This window comes from Myotis yumanensis, unplaced genomic scaffold (genome assembly GCF_028538775.1).
Source record: "Myotis yumanensis isolate MYYU_CA2020_CCGP unplaced genomic scaffold, mMyoYum1.0.hap1 SCAF_1, whole genome shotgun sequence".
In the NCBI taxonomy this organism is placed as follows: Eukaryota; Metazoa; Chordata; class Mammalia; order Chiroptera; family Vespertilionidae; genus Myotis; species Myotis yumanensis.
Genome location: NW_027223752.1, coordinates 105,547,017 through 105,562,261, shown reverse-complemented (window position 1 = coordinate 105,562,261; position 15,245 = coordinate 105,547,017). Strand labels below are relative to the sequence as shown.

Genomic DNA, 15,245 nt, shown 5'->3' with positions numbered 1-15,245 from the left:
ACTTTTTTGTTTGTGAAGATCTTTATATCACCTTCAATTTCTAATAATAGCCTTGTAGTTGAATTGATCCCTTTAGTATTATGAAGTGGCCCTCATTATCACTTGTTATGGCCTTCAATTTGAAGTCCCTTTGTTTTTATTACCTTGTATACTTCATGCCATTCCCTTCTGGCCTGAAGTCTTTCTAATGAGCAGTCAACTGACAGTTTAATGGGAGCTCCTTTGAAGGTAACTATCTGTCTCTCTATTGCAGCCTTTAAGATTATTTACCTTAATGTTTGACATTTTAATTAATATGTGCCTTGATGTAGGTTTTTTGGGATTCATCTTGATTGGGATTCTCTGTGTTTCCTGAACTTGAGTGACTTTTCCCTTCACTAGGTTAGGAAAAATTTTTGCTATTATTTCTTCAAACAGGTTCTCTATCCCCTTATCAGATTCTTCTGCTTCTGGCACCCTTATAATGAGAATGTTGTTACATTTTATGTTGTCCCAAAGCTCCCTTAGATTCTCCTCCTGCTTTTTAATTTTTTCCCATTTGCTGCTGTGAGTGGGTATTTTTTCCTATCTTATCTTCTAATTTGCTGATTCAGTCCTCAGTCTTTTCTAGTCTACTTTGAATCCTTTCAGGGTGTTCTTTATTTTAGCTATGTCATTCCTAATTTCCAATTCATTCTTATTTATTGTTTCAAGCTCTCTTTTCATGTTGGTGTGGTTCTCATTAAGAACCTTTTAGGTTGCTTGTAGTTCTCACTGAATTATTTGAGCACCCTTATTACCATTATTCTGAATTCTTTATCTGACAAATAGTTTACCTCCATTTCATTTAGTTCCTTTTCTGGAGATTCCTCATTTTCTTTCATTTGGGGATTGTTTTATTGTCTCCCCATTTTTGCTACCCCTTTGTTTTTGTTTCTTTGTATTAGATCAAACTGCTTTGCTTCCCAGATTTTGTTTTATGTAGTAGGTGCTTTGTGGAAATGAGTGGTGCAATCTCTTTGATCTCCTGAGCTGGGTGCTCTAGGAGAGCCCCTTACTTGAGTTATTTTGATTCTCCTGTTGTAGTTAGGTCTTGCATGTTATTGTCCCATTTATGGATAGAGTCTCTTCTCAGGCTGGCTGACTATGTGGTTCACACCTGACCATGTTGTGTGAACTGTTGTGGACGTGCTGATTGAACAGAACAAAATACAACACAACAAAACATGAAACAGAAGAAAAAAAAATACACAAGACCCCTACAGCACCACCAAAAGCAACCACCAGAGAAGAATTAGGAAAGAGAAAAGAGAGCAAGAATGATAGAAAAAAAAAAGAATGAGAAAACAAAACAAAAAAGCACAAACAGAAAACAACAAAAAGGGGGCTGGACTATGTAGATGCAAAGCTGAACTAAAGAAAATAAAGAATTAGAGGAATGGGGGAAGGGAAATTGTTTAAAATAAAGGGAGGAGAAAACAAATGAAAAGACAAGAAATAAATTTGGAAAAGCAAAATAGAGGAGAAAGTAGATAGACCTAAAATAAGAAAAAGAAAAAGGATGAGAAATCAGGAGAAAAAGAAAATAGAGAAAAAAATTGAGTAGTGAAAAAAATAAAAATATTGAGTAGGAAAAGGAAACACGAAAATTAAATATATGAAAGAAACAACAGAGACTAGAAAAACAAATCATTAAAGCAGATACAGAAGAAAAATGTAAAAGAGGAAAAAAGAATGAAAGAAAAATTGTAAAAATGAGAAGAAAAAGGGAGGGAATAGAGAAAAGAAAAAAAAGGGAGAAAAAAATTTTTAAGTGAAATGCAGTTCATTTTAGCAAAGTTTAGTGGGAGTTCACTTTGGATCCCACTCTTCTGTCTATCCACCTATTCTGGGCTTTCTGTTAGGTACTTAGGTGCTAATCACACTCAGGCACTGTCTTCTGGCTTTTAGTAACCAGCTTGATGTTCCAAGCAATCCACCAATCCACCGTTTGTGTCTGTCTCCATAAGCCTTGGCTGCACGCAGGAGGGACCAATCTGCCCTATAAAGTAGGGGGGTTTTGTTAGCAGCACAGGGTCCAGGGCTGGGCCAGCAATCTTCACCTGGTTCCCAGGGCCCTGCCACTGCTGCCCTTTGCCTGCTAGCCAGCTGTCAATCTTAATCACTTTAAAGTCTGTTTCTGAAAGGGCTTTAGGCAGGGGAGGTTCTGTTTAGTTTTCAGGGAATATGGTGGGTGTTTTTCTCTTCCCCAGAGCTACTCCTCTGGAAGTGGCCCAAAATATTACTCGGCCCTTGGCTGGACAGAAATACTTGTATGGAGACCAACACAGTTGGCTGTAAACCTGGAGTTTTTATCAGTTCTCCCATGTAGGGAAATTAGCAGTCTGGTTCCCAGGATAATGGGGTGGACTGCCCCTCCCCCAATCCAGTCACTTAGGGCTCCTTGAGACTGTTCAGACCCATAAGGTTGGCCTCTGCTTTTTTTTCTTCTGAAAAGCTCAAAATTGCCCTGACCGGTTTGGCTCAGTGGATAGAGTGTCGGCCTGTGGACTCAGGGGTCCCAGGTTCGATTCCGGTCAGGGGCGTGTGCCTTGGTTGCGGGCACATCCCCAGTGGGGAGTGTGTAGGAGGCAGCTGATCGATGTTTCTCTCCCATCAATGTTTCTAGCTTTCTGTCCCTCTCCCTTCCTCTCTGTAAAAAATAAAGTAAAAATTAAAAAAAAAAAAAAAAAAAAAACAGCTCAAAACATAGGGTGTGGCATGCAGGGCTCCTGGGGCTGGGGCAGACTGTATCACCTAAGGCGGGGTTTCTTTCATTTTTTCTTCTACCCTCTGGCTACTGGGAGTGGCTAAGCTTTCTTCAGGAAAAATGGCCATTTTGGTTTGGGGGCCTACAACTAAATGCTCATGGCTGTTGTTTTTCCAAGTGTCCCTGCAATGCTTTCCACCCCAGCCTCTCCTTAGGCATCTGGAGTCCACATCTCCCTCCTTGCACCAAAGCCTTGGGTGAGTAGCTGCAAATGAAAACTCCTGACCTCTGGGTTTTTAAAAAAACCAAAAACAAGATCCAGAGACAGAGAAACATCAATCAGACCTTCAAACCTCAGAGGGAAGGTAGGGGAGGGTGGGGGTAAGGGGGAGAGATCAACCAAAGACTTATATGCATGAATATAGGCCTAACCAATGGACACAGACACCAGAGGGGTGAGGGCATGAGTGGGGAGGACGGGGGGTGGGGGGGGTAATGTGGGGATAAGGACACATATGCAATAACTTAATCAATAAAGAAATTTTAAAAAAACCTGAAACTATGACTTTCTCTTCTACTGGCTAGTGCTCCAGACTTAACCGCAGCCAGCAACCTTGCCAACTTTCACTGCTGGATGTTATGTGGGCCCTGGGTCTCAGCTCTGTGGAGACCGCCTGGGGTCTGGACCTCTATCTTTTGAGGGAACGAGACCCTCCTGTAGCCCAGCACTCTCTCCTCTCTTGGCCTACTGGCCTGCTGCCCCTGGGAGCTGAGTCAGCTCCCCTTGGGACCTGGTCTCTGTTATGCCCAGATTTCAAGATTCCCAAGAAACCACATCAGGGAGCCAGCCAATCCGATGCAAAAGCATAAGAATCTGTATTTCAAGCTAGCTTGAACTCCCCTCCACCAGACTCACCAACACAACGGCAAACCAAGTGGCCGAGAGACAGAATCCCGCCTAGAGACGGGTTTTAAAGGGGGGGTTGGAGTAAGGGGAGGAGAAAGAACTGTGCTCTGCCGATTGGCCAGGCGCAAGTCGATGTCTTGTTCCTGGGTGTGGCTAGCAGAGTCTTAGACTTCCGGGAAGAACCTTCTTGCCAAGCACGTGGCCAAGGTAAGATGGAGGACATAGCCCTTACCCTGGGGCAAGGTGGAGGCCCTAGCCTTTACCCTGGGGTAAGGTGGAGGGCCTAGCCCTCGCCCTTTCAGTCTCCAGGTGTTTTCTGTCCTTCCTTGATATATCTCCTCCTCAGCTGGACCTCAGTTGGTAATTCCAGGTGAATGCTCTCCAATTTAATTGTATTTCCTGCCTGGCCTGGGATGAAGTGTATCTGCTTAATTTTTTACATTTTTTCTTTATTATAAAAGTCTTAAGTGATCAATATAAAAACATTGAGAGTACAGAAAAGTAAAGAGTTACCAAACTGAAGACAACTATTAACATTTTAGTGTACTTTATGTTAACGTAAAAAAAACATTGAAACCTGTAAAGAATTTTTATGAGTTTATTTTGTGAGCCAAACTGTCAACATATGCCGGGAAGCAGAACCTCAGTGAATTGAGATAATGCTCAGGAGAATGGCGGGTTACATCTGTATTTATACATAGCAATCAAAGGAAAGGGACATAGGTGGGTTACATGAAATCCATTGGTGATAGATTAAGGAGGTGGGATAAAGGAAAGCGGGGAAACCTCTGGGATAGGATAAAAAGTGAAATGATGGACATGTGCTTCTTTTACATAGATGGATAGAGGATAGTTTAACATGATTAACAGTTGATAACAATAACAATGAGGAAATGTCCTGGTGCCATTGTGCCCTGAGGAGTCCGGAAAAAAGGCAAGTTACAAGTTACCCAGACATTTCGCAGATATGTTTTTTTAGAGGCAAAAGGACAAATGGGCTCAGTAAAGATCTAAGTTGATCTTTGTCAGGGAAAATAATGGCCTAGGACATGACTACCCACTATAACCTGTTTGTAGTTAAATATGTAATTTTTAGACCATCTTTTGTGGATATTTTAGTAGGTCTCTGAGTTTGCAAGACTGCCATGCAGGCCTCCCCTGAACTTGTCAGGTTAGCATGTGGCCCCTTTCATTCACATTTATTCTTAAGGTTTTTTTCATGAGTTTTTATCTTAAAAAAAAAAAAGTTTTCACACCCTAGCTGGTCTGGCTCAGTGGATAGAGTGTTGGCCTGCGGATTGAAGGCTCCCAGGTTCAATTCTGGTCAAGGGCACAGCCTAGGTTGCGGGCTCGATCCCCAGTATGGGGCATGCAGGAGGCAGCCGATCAATGATTCTCTCTCTCATCACTGATGTTTCTATCTCTCTCTCCCTCTCCTTTCCTCTCTGAAATCAATAAAAATATATTTTAAAAAATCGTTTTTGTGGTTTTTATAACCTGATTTCTCACATCACATGATAACTTATGTATTTTCCTTTATAATTAGAAACACTTAGAAAATAATTTTATTTTATTATTATTTTTTTTGTGCCTCTGAAAAAATTTTATTTTTATTTATAACACTTTTGCATCGGCTTTTAAAAAAAGAAATATAATTTAAAAATGGGCTTCTAATTTTTATTGTTAAATGAAGGAGCTCTTTACATATTTCATCACCACGAAAGATTCCCTCGTGCCCCTTGCCACACCCCTGGCTGTAGACAACACTGATTAACTTTATGTCACGACAGATTAATCTTTCCTAAAGTTCATATAAATGGAATTATACAGCATGTCTTGCTTCATTTGTTCATCATTACGGTTTTGAACACATATCAATAGTTTTTATTGCTGCATAGTATTACATTGTATGGGTATATACCACAATTTGGTTATCCAATCACCTGTTCTTAGTTTTTGGCTCTCTACCTATCTATCTATCTTTTTTTTTTTTAATTTTTTATTTTATTTTATTTATTTATTTTTTTTAATTAAATCTTTATTGTTCAGATTACATTTGTTCCTCTCCCCCCCCCCCATAACTCCCCTCCTCTCAGTTCCCGTCCCACCCTCTGCCCTCACTCCCCACCCACTGTCCTCATCCATAGGTGCACGATTTTTGTCCAGTCTCTTCCCGAATCTCCCATTCCCCTTTCCCCCCCAAGAATAGTCAGTCCGTTCCCTTTCTATGTCCCTGATTCATTATAATCACCAGTTCATTCTGTACATCAGATTATTTATTCACTTGATTCTTAGATTCACTTGTTGATAGATGCATTTTTGTTGTTCACAATTTGTATCTTTACCTTTTTCTTCTTCCTCTTCTTAAAGGATACCTTTCAGCATTTTGTATAATACTGGTTTAGTGGTGATGAACTCCTTTAGCTTTTCCTTATCTGCGAAGCTCTTTATCTGACCTTCAATTCTGAATGATAGCTTTGCTGGATAAAGTAATCTTGGTTGTAGGTTCTTGGTATTCATCACTTTGAATATTTCTTGCCATTCCCTTCTGGCCGGCAAAGTTTCTGTTGAGAAATCAGCTGACAGTCGTATGGATATTCCCTTTTAGGTAATTGAGTCTCTTTCTCTTGCTGCTTTTAAGATTCTCTCTTTGTCTTTTGCTCTTGGCATTTTAATTATGATGTGTCTTGGTGTGGTCCTCTTTGGATTCCTTTTGTTTGGGGTTCTCTGCGCTTCTTGGACCTGTAAGTCCATTTCTTTCACCAGGTGGGGGAAGTTTTCTGCCATTATTTCTTCAAATAGGTTTTCAATATCTTGCTGTCTCTCATCTTCTGACACCCCAATAATTCTGATATTAGTGTGCTTGAGGCTGTCCGAGAGGCTCCTTACACTATCTTCGTATTTTCGGATTCTTTTTTCATTTTGCTTTTCCGGTTGGGTGTTTTTTGCTTCTTCGTATTTCAAATCTTTGGCTTGACTCTTGCGCTCCTCTGGTCTGCTATTGGGTATAATATTCTTTATTTCAGTCCGTGTATGCTTAATTTCTAGTTTCTTTATCATAGCATCGAGGGTCTCATTAGTTTTCGTGAGGCTCTCATCAAGTTTATTGGCAGCTTCTAGCACATTATTGCAAGCCCTCAAAATTGCGTTTTTTAGCTCTATATCCTCCATTTCTGTCATGTTTTTTTTTGTCTCCGCATTTTTTATGCTTTCTTGGTGCACCCCCTTGTGGTCTTTGTGCGAAGTCTTGTTCTAGTTAAGCCTTTATTGTTGTAGTTAATACTAGAGGGATTTGACCACCAGGCCGACTGGCTGTGAGAATCAGCTGTGTCTGCCCAGAAAACTTCTGTCCTCTGGGGAGGTGCTAATCTAGCTTTTGCCTGAGGCTATCCGGCAAATGGCTCTGCGCAGGGCTTGGGCGGGGTGGGATCAACAGGGCGGGCGAAGGGAGCAGTTATGGCTGCTCTCAGTCCTGTTCCCAGAGGCTCTGCTTCTCAGAACCCCAGCAACCACTGCAAACCCCGGAGAGAAAGCTGCCCTCACGTTCCAACTGATGCTAGACAATCCCGCTTCTCCTGTTTGAGTCTGAGTCCCTAGAGACTTGCCCGGATCTGGAGCTCAGAGTCTGAGACTCCTTCCTGATTGAAAACTACAACCGTGCCCTCAGCCACCAGCCCGCTTTGCGCGCGCACCTCCGCACCTTTAAATTTTCCACACTGTGCCTCCTCTGAGCCTCGGAATGCTGTTGTCTTTCCTTCTAGTTGAAGAGTCTCTCCTCAGCCAGCCTTCCTGTGGTTCTGGGTGATGTCCGTTCTGTCTTTTAGTTGTATTTTTGAAGTGGTTGTTTGCAGCAGCAGTCTCCCTAGAAAATAATTTTAATTGCTTCACAATATTTTGGTAAGAATGAGCCACACTTTAACATTATGTTGGATATTTATTCAGTTTCTCCTTTTCAGTATTAAAATATCCCTGTGATAAACACATTGGTGTATACAAAATATTTTCCATATTTAGACTATGTTAGAATAAATTCCCAAGAGTGAAATTACTAGTTCAAAAAGTATAAAATATTTTAATGCTTTAATTTTGATTTGTATTACTGCCAATTTTCTTTTTAATGCAGCTGAATGGGTTTACAGTGCTATAAGCAACATGCAAGAAAAAAGCTTTCACACTGATGCCATTTCTGAATATTATTATTAAAAACAAATAACCCTGGCCTGTTTGTCTCAGTGATTAGAGTGTTCTCCTGGCCCTCAGACTGAAGGGTGTGGGGTTTAATTCCTGGTCAAGGGCACTTACCTGGGTTGCAGGCTCCACCCCTGGTCTGGCCAAGTGCAGGTGGCAACTAACCTATGTGTGTCTTTCATTGATGTTCCTCTCTCTCCCTCCCACCCTCCTCCGTCCCAGCCATCCATTCTCTCTCTCTAAAAAAAAAAAAAAAAATCAATAGAAAAAATATCTTTGGGTGAGGATTAAAAAACAAACAAACAATTTGCTAAATGGTCTCTCATTAGTGTTTAAATTTGCATATATTTGATTACTAGTTAACTGGAACTTTTGTTGAACAGCTAAATTTCCTTTGTTGTGAATTGTTTACTTATGTCATTTGTCTGTTCATATCTTGGGATCTTCGTTATCACTCTTTACTAAGAAGACTAACAAGCACAGCCCAGAGAAAGGCCTCTATATGCAATGCTATGGAATTCCTCCTTTAAGTTATTCTAGAGAACATTTGAACAGCAACATTAAGGGGCCACCAGCAACAGTAGGAAAACTAAGTGATATATTTCTCTCTGGTGAACAAGTGAAATAAAAAGTGTTAGCATGTAAAATGGCATGCTATTCTTTTTCTCAACCCAGTATTCATTTTAATACTGCATTCCATATGTTTTGACTATTTTTCAAAGAACACAATCCTATATAATAAAACCGAATACGCAAATTGACTGAACAGCAGAAAGACTGGTCACTATGATGTGCACTGACCACTAGGGGGCAGACGCTCAATGCAGAGCTGCCCCCTGGTGGTCAGTGTGCTCCCATAGGGAGAGAGCCACTCAGCCAGAAGCCGGGCTCATGGCTGGTGAGCGCAGCAGTAGTGGTGGGAGCCTCTCCCGCATCCACTGCAGGTGGGCAGTAAGGAGCAAGGGATCCTGGACTGCAAGAGGGTGCAGGCCAGGCTGAGGGACCGCCCCCCTCAACCAGTGCATGAATTTCATGCACCGGACCTCTAGTAGCCTATATAATAAAAGAGAAACATGCAAATTAACTGTCCCTCTACTATGCTCACCCACCAATCAGAGTGAGTATGCAAATTAACCTGACAAAGATGGAAGTTAATTTGCATATGCAGGTGTCAAGCGCCCCAGGAGGTGACGGCAGCCACAGGCTCCCGGGACCATTGCTGGCCCGGGAGGCGAGGCCTGCCGCACCAAGCCATGCCTGTGGGCTCCCGGGACCTTTGCCAGTCCGGGAGGCAAGGCTGCCTATGCCTAACCATGCCCACGGGCTTCCGGGACCTTGCCGGTGGAGAGCAGAGTGGGAGAACGGGCAGAGAGCAGGAGGTTTGGAGGACTTAGCAGAGCAGGAGACAGCTGGACATAGAGCAGAGTGAGAGAGAGGGTGGCTTAGAGGGCGAGGCTCCTTCTGTCACCCCAGGTTCCTCATCACAGCTGTGGAAACTGACAGCAGGGAGGAGGAAGTCCCACCTCCACAGAATCAGCCTTTGGTCAAACATCTCTTAGCGGCCTGATAGCCAGGACTCTCATTCATCTGCATCTCAGACCATGACAGTAAAGAGGTGGGACTATGTCTAAAGAACAACTGTTGATACAACATAGCTCTGCAGCCAAAAGATGCTGGCATTATCGACAGAAATGTCTGCAGAGAAGCATGTGTCTGATCTTGAAAGAAGGCGGCGCCTGTAACAGAATCTATCTGAACACCAGCTACTTGAAAAACGTCACTCTGATGCCAAAAAACACTGGTGTTATCGACAGAAAATGTCTAAAGACCAATGTGCCTTTGAAGTTGAAAGAAGGCGGTGGCAATGATAGAATATGTCTAGAGAACAGTCATCAATAAGTACTACCAATACTGGTAGGAACTGCCTTCTCAGCAAAAATGGAGTACATGAGGATGCAATTCTCGAACATAGTTGTGGTGGAATGACTGTTCGATGTGAATTTTGCCTATCACTGAATTTCTCTAATGAGAAACCATCCGTTGGGAAATTTACTCTATGTTGTAGCAAAGGGAAAGTCTGTCCAAATGATAAACATTTTCCAGATTACCCAGCGTATTTAAAAAGGTTAATGACAAACGAAGATTCTGACAGTAAAAATTTCATGGAAAATATTCATTCCATAAATAGTTCTTTTGCTTTTGCTTCCATGGGTGCAAATATTGCATCACCATCAGGATATGGGCCATACTGTTTTAGAATACACGGACAAGTTTATCATCATACTGGAACTTTACATTCTTCTGATGGTGTTTCTCAGAAGTTTGCTCAACTCTGTATTTTGGATACAGCCCAAGCAATGAGTAAAAGATTAGCAATGCCGGGAAAACAAGGCTGCTCAGAAAGACTCATGACATCAACAACCTCATGCATGAAATAAGTGAATTAACAAAATCATATAAGATGCTACATGAGGTAGAAAAGGAAGGCCAATCTGAAGCAGCAGCAAAAGGTATTGCTCCCACAGAAGTAACAATGGCAATTAAATACGATCATAACAGTGACCCAGGTAGATATAATTCTCCCCGTGTAACTGAGGTTGCTGTCGTATTCAGAAACGAAGATGGAGAACCTCCTTTTGAAAGGGACTTGCTCATTCATTGTAAACCAGATCCCAATAATCCAAATGCCACTAAAATGAAACAAATCAATATTCTGTTTCCTACATTAGATGCAATGACATATCCTATTCTTTTTCCACATGGTGAGAAAGGCTGGGGAACAGATATTGCATTAAGACTCAGAGACAACAGTGTAATCTACAGTTATACTAGACAAAATATAAGGACACGAGTCACACAAATGCAGTATTATGGATTTCATCTCTCTGTGCGGGACACATTCAATCCTATTTTAAATGCAGGAAAACTAACTCAACAGTTTATCGTGGATTCGTATTCAAAAATGGAGGCCAATCGGGTAAATTTTATCAGAGCAAACCAATCTAAGTTGAGAGTTGAAAAATATAGTGATTTGATGGATTATCTCAAATCTAGATCTGAAAAAGACAATGTGCCGATTGGTAAAATGATAATACTTCCGTCATCTTCTGAGGGTAGTCCCAGAAATATGCAGCAGCGATACCAGGATGCTATGGCAATTGTAACGAAGTATGGCAAGCCTGATTTATTCATAACTATGACATGCAACCCCAAATGGGCAGATATTGCAAACAGTTTACAATGCTGACAAAAAGTTGAAAACAGACCTGACTTGGAAGCCAGAGTTTTTAATATTAAGCTGAATGCTCTTTTAAATGATATCTGTAAATTCCATTTATTTGGCAAAATAATAGCTAAAATTCATGTCATTGAATTTCAGAAATGCGGACTGCCTCACGCTCACATATTATTGATATTAGATAGTGAGTCCAAATTATATTTCTATAATTATTTCCCTTTTAATGTGCACGAATTTCATGCACCGGGCCACTAGTATGATATAGTATCAGGAATTCATTTCAGCATGAGTAGCTCTGAAGCCACAGTAGTTCCACAAAATGTTGCCACTTCAGGATCATCTTTTAAAATGATTCAATTAGATGTGTTTTAATTTAACTTGGAGTGTCATCCTTTATTCTGTAGCTGCTTCTTGAAAGGCTGACACTTACCTAATTTTTCTTATGGATACAATTAGAGCAAGTATCAGAAGGGCTTAAATACAATCTCCCTGGTGGATGAGCTGAACTGCCTTCACCTGGTGCTGGTGACTATCCATATTCTGGCTCAAATAACTGGCAATGGCAGGGCTTGGCACTGGCTAATAATGACTCTGCCTTGTTTCATTTGGCCAAATAAGGAACCTCCCCTTAGTTCCCTATTTGAAAAATGGGGATCATAGTCCCGCTTGTTATCCAACAAATATTTTAAAGATTACATAATAAGAAAAAATATTTTGAGATTGAAAGGAAGAGCCTTAACTATCATTATATTGTAGTAAATGTTATAAAATAAGCCAAATATCTTGAGGTCATAAAGAGAATCAAGGAATCAGTCTCAGCGCGCCTTCCAGCCCCGCCACTTCCCTGTGATCAGCTCCTCGGACCTCCCGCCCTCCCGCGCAGCATGGCCCCCAAAAGCCAGTCCTCGCTCCCGCTGCAAGCCTGCAAGCGAAGAAACCCAAAGTGCCTCCAGCCCCCAAGCCGGAGAAGAAGCCCACCCCTCCAGAAGTGCCGAAGGGAGAAAAAGAACAGCAAGAAGCGATTGAACATATTGATGAAGTACAAAATGAAATAGACTTAATGAGCAAGCCAGTGAGGAGATTTTGAAAGTAGAACAGAAATATAACAAACTCCGCCCACCATTTTTTTCAGAAGAGGTCAGAATTGATCACCAAAATCCCAAATTTTGGGGTAACAACATTTGTCAACCATCCACAAGTGTCTGCACTGCTTGGGGAAGAGGATGAAAAGGCGCTGCATTATTTGACAAGAGTTGAAGTGACAGAATTATCAGGTTACAGAATAGATTTTTATTTTGATGAAAATCCTTACTTCGAAAATAAAGTTCTCTCCAAAGAGTTTCATCTGAATGAGAGTGGTGATCCATCTTCAAAGTCCACTGAAATCAAATGGAATTCTGGAAAGGATTTGACGAAACGTTCAAGTCAAACACAGAATAAAGCCAGCAGGAGGAGACAGCATGAGGAACCAGAAAGCTTCTTTACCTGGTTCACTGACCATTCTGATGCAGGTGCAGAAGAGTTGGGAGAAGTCATCAAAGATGACATTTGGCCAAATCCATTACAGTACTACTTGGTTCCTGACATGGATGGTGAAGAAGGGGAAGGAGAAGAAGATGATGATGATGAAGAAGAAGAGGAAGGGTTGGAAGATATTGATGAAGAAGGGGATGAGGATGAAGGTGAAGAAGATGAAGATGATGATGAGGGGGAAGAAGGAGAGGAAGATGAAGGAGAAGATGACTAATGAACACTGATGGATTCCAACCTTTTTTAATTTTCTCCAGTCCCTGGGAGCAAGTTGCAGTCTCCCCCCCGCCTCCCCCCCCCCCCCCCGCACCCCTCCCCCCCCCCCGCCGCCCTTGTGCTCAGTCGCCCTGTTTTTGAGGTCTTTTTTCTTTCTCTCCTTTACACCATGGTTCGCACCTTATTGGGGGGGGGGGGGGGCGGGGGATGTACCTTGAGCAGAATACTGTGGGAAAAGAATCTTTCCCCCTTTCTGTTCCAAATTCATTTTTATCCCTTCCTGTCTCAAGAAAAACTTAGTGGAATCAACACCACTGTGCTCTGTGGGAAAAAAGAAAAACCTTCTGCTCCCTTAGCTCTGCTGGGAGCTGGAGGTTGCTAGGCCCCTGTGTGGTAGTGCATAGAATTCTAGCTTTTTTCCTCCTTTCTCTGTATATTGGGCTCAGAGATTACACTGTGTCTCTATGTGAATATGGACAGTTAGCATTTACCAACATGTATCTGTCTACTTTCTCTTGTTTAAAAAAAGAATTTTTTTTTAAAAGGGGGGTTATAAAAGGTCAACAAAGGGTGGGTTTGAGATGTTTGGGTGGGTTAAGCTGGCATTTTGACATGGCTTCTCCTTTGGCATGTTTAATTGTGATGTTTAACGGACATCCTTGCAGTCTAAGATGACACTTTTAAAATAAAATTCTCTCCTAATGATGACTTGAGCCCTGCCACTCAATGGGAGAATCAGCAGAACCTGTAGGATCTTATTTGGAATTGACATTTTTCTACTGTAATTTTGTTCTGTTTATTTTTAAATTTTCTTTTTGTTTCACTGGAAAGGAAAGATAATGCTCAGTTTTAAATGTTAAAAGAGAGAGAAACCAAGATGGCGGCATAGGTAAACACGGGAGTTTGCTGCCTCGAACAACCACTTCAAAAATACAACTAAAAGACGGAACGGACATCATCCAGAACCACAGGAAAGCTGGCTGAGTGGATGTTCTACAACTAGGAGGAAAGAGAAAAGCATACCGAGGCTCAGAGGAGGCGCAGTGCTGAAGTAAAATACTAAGGTTCGGAGTGCATGTGGAGCGGGCTGGAGGCTGAGGGCGCGGTTGTTTTCAATCGGGAGGGAGTCTCAGGCTCTGAGCTCCAGTTCCGGGCGAGTCTCTAAGGACCCAGACTCATACGGGAGAAGCAGGACTGTCTGGCATTGCTCAGAACCCTAGGGCAGCTTTCTCTCCGTGGGGCTTGCAGCGACTACTGGGACACTGAGAAGCAGAGCCTCTGAGGGCAAGACTGAGAGCAGCCATAATTGCTAACCCCGCCCTGTTGATCCCGTGGGACCCGCCCCGCCCAAGCCCTGCAGGGAGGCTTTTGCTGGATAGCCTCAGGCAAAGGCTAGATTAGCACCTCCCTAGAGATCCAGGAGCCAGGAAGCCCAGAGGTCAGAGTGGGACCATCCAGCTTTAAGCTCCGTGGAACCATAAAAGACACACTCAGGAGGCAGACTCAGTGAGCACCAAAGCCCCATCGAAGCAAGTCTAGCCCCAGAGGGGTGTCTCCAGCACAGAAGTTCTCCCACCGCAGACACAGCTGATTCTCACAGCCAATTGGCCTGGAGGTCAATTCCTCACAGTGATAACTACAACAATCAAGGCTTAACCACAACAAGACTGTGCACAAAGCCCACAAAGGGGTGCACCAAGAGTGTCTACCTTAGGTAATTGGGACACTTAGCACAGAAAGGCACTCTATCGACACAGCGAAGCATAAAAAAATGCCGAGACAAAGAAACAGGACACAAACGACAGAATTGGAGGAAAGCAAACTGTTGGATATAGAGTTCAAAACCACACTTTTAAGGTCTTTAAAGAACTGTTTAGAAGCCCTCGAAAAGACTGGTAAGACCGCCAATAAATGTAGTGAGATCCTCAAGAAATCTAATGAGACCCTCGATGTTGTGATAAAGGACCAACTAGAAATTAAGCATACACTGACTGAAATAAAGAATATTATACAGACTCCCAACAGCAGACCAGAGGGTCGCAAGGATCAAGTCAAAGATTTGAAATACGAAGAAGCAAAGAACACCCAACCGGAAAAGCAAAATGAAAAAAGAATCCGAAAATATGAAGATAGTGTAAGGAGCCTCTGGGACAGCTTCAAGCGTACCAACATCCGAATTATAGGGGTGCCAGAAGATGAGAGAGGGCAAGATACTGAAAACCTATTTGAAGAAATAATGACAGAAAACTTCCCCTACCTGGTGAAAGGAATAGACTTCCAAGTCCAGGAAGCGCAGAGAACCCCAAACAAAAGGAATCCAAAGAGGACCACACCAAGACACATCATAATTAAAATGCCAAGAGCAAAAGACAAAGAGAGAATCCTAAAAGCAGCAAGAGAAAGAAAATCAGTTACCTACAAGGGAGTACCCATACGAC

At 42.2% G+C, this 15,245-nt stretch overlaps 1 pseudogene; it reads left to right on the top strand.

The window, feature by feature from the left end:
- The first annotated feature begins 11,945 nt into the window (after positions 1–11,945).
- Positions 11,946–12,864, top strand: LOC139004751 (protein SET-like; annotated as a pseudogene).
- Positions 12,865–15,245: the final 2,381 nt, after the last annotated feature.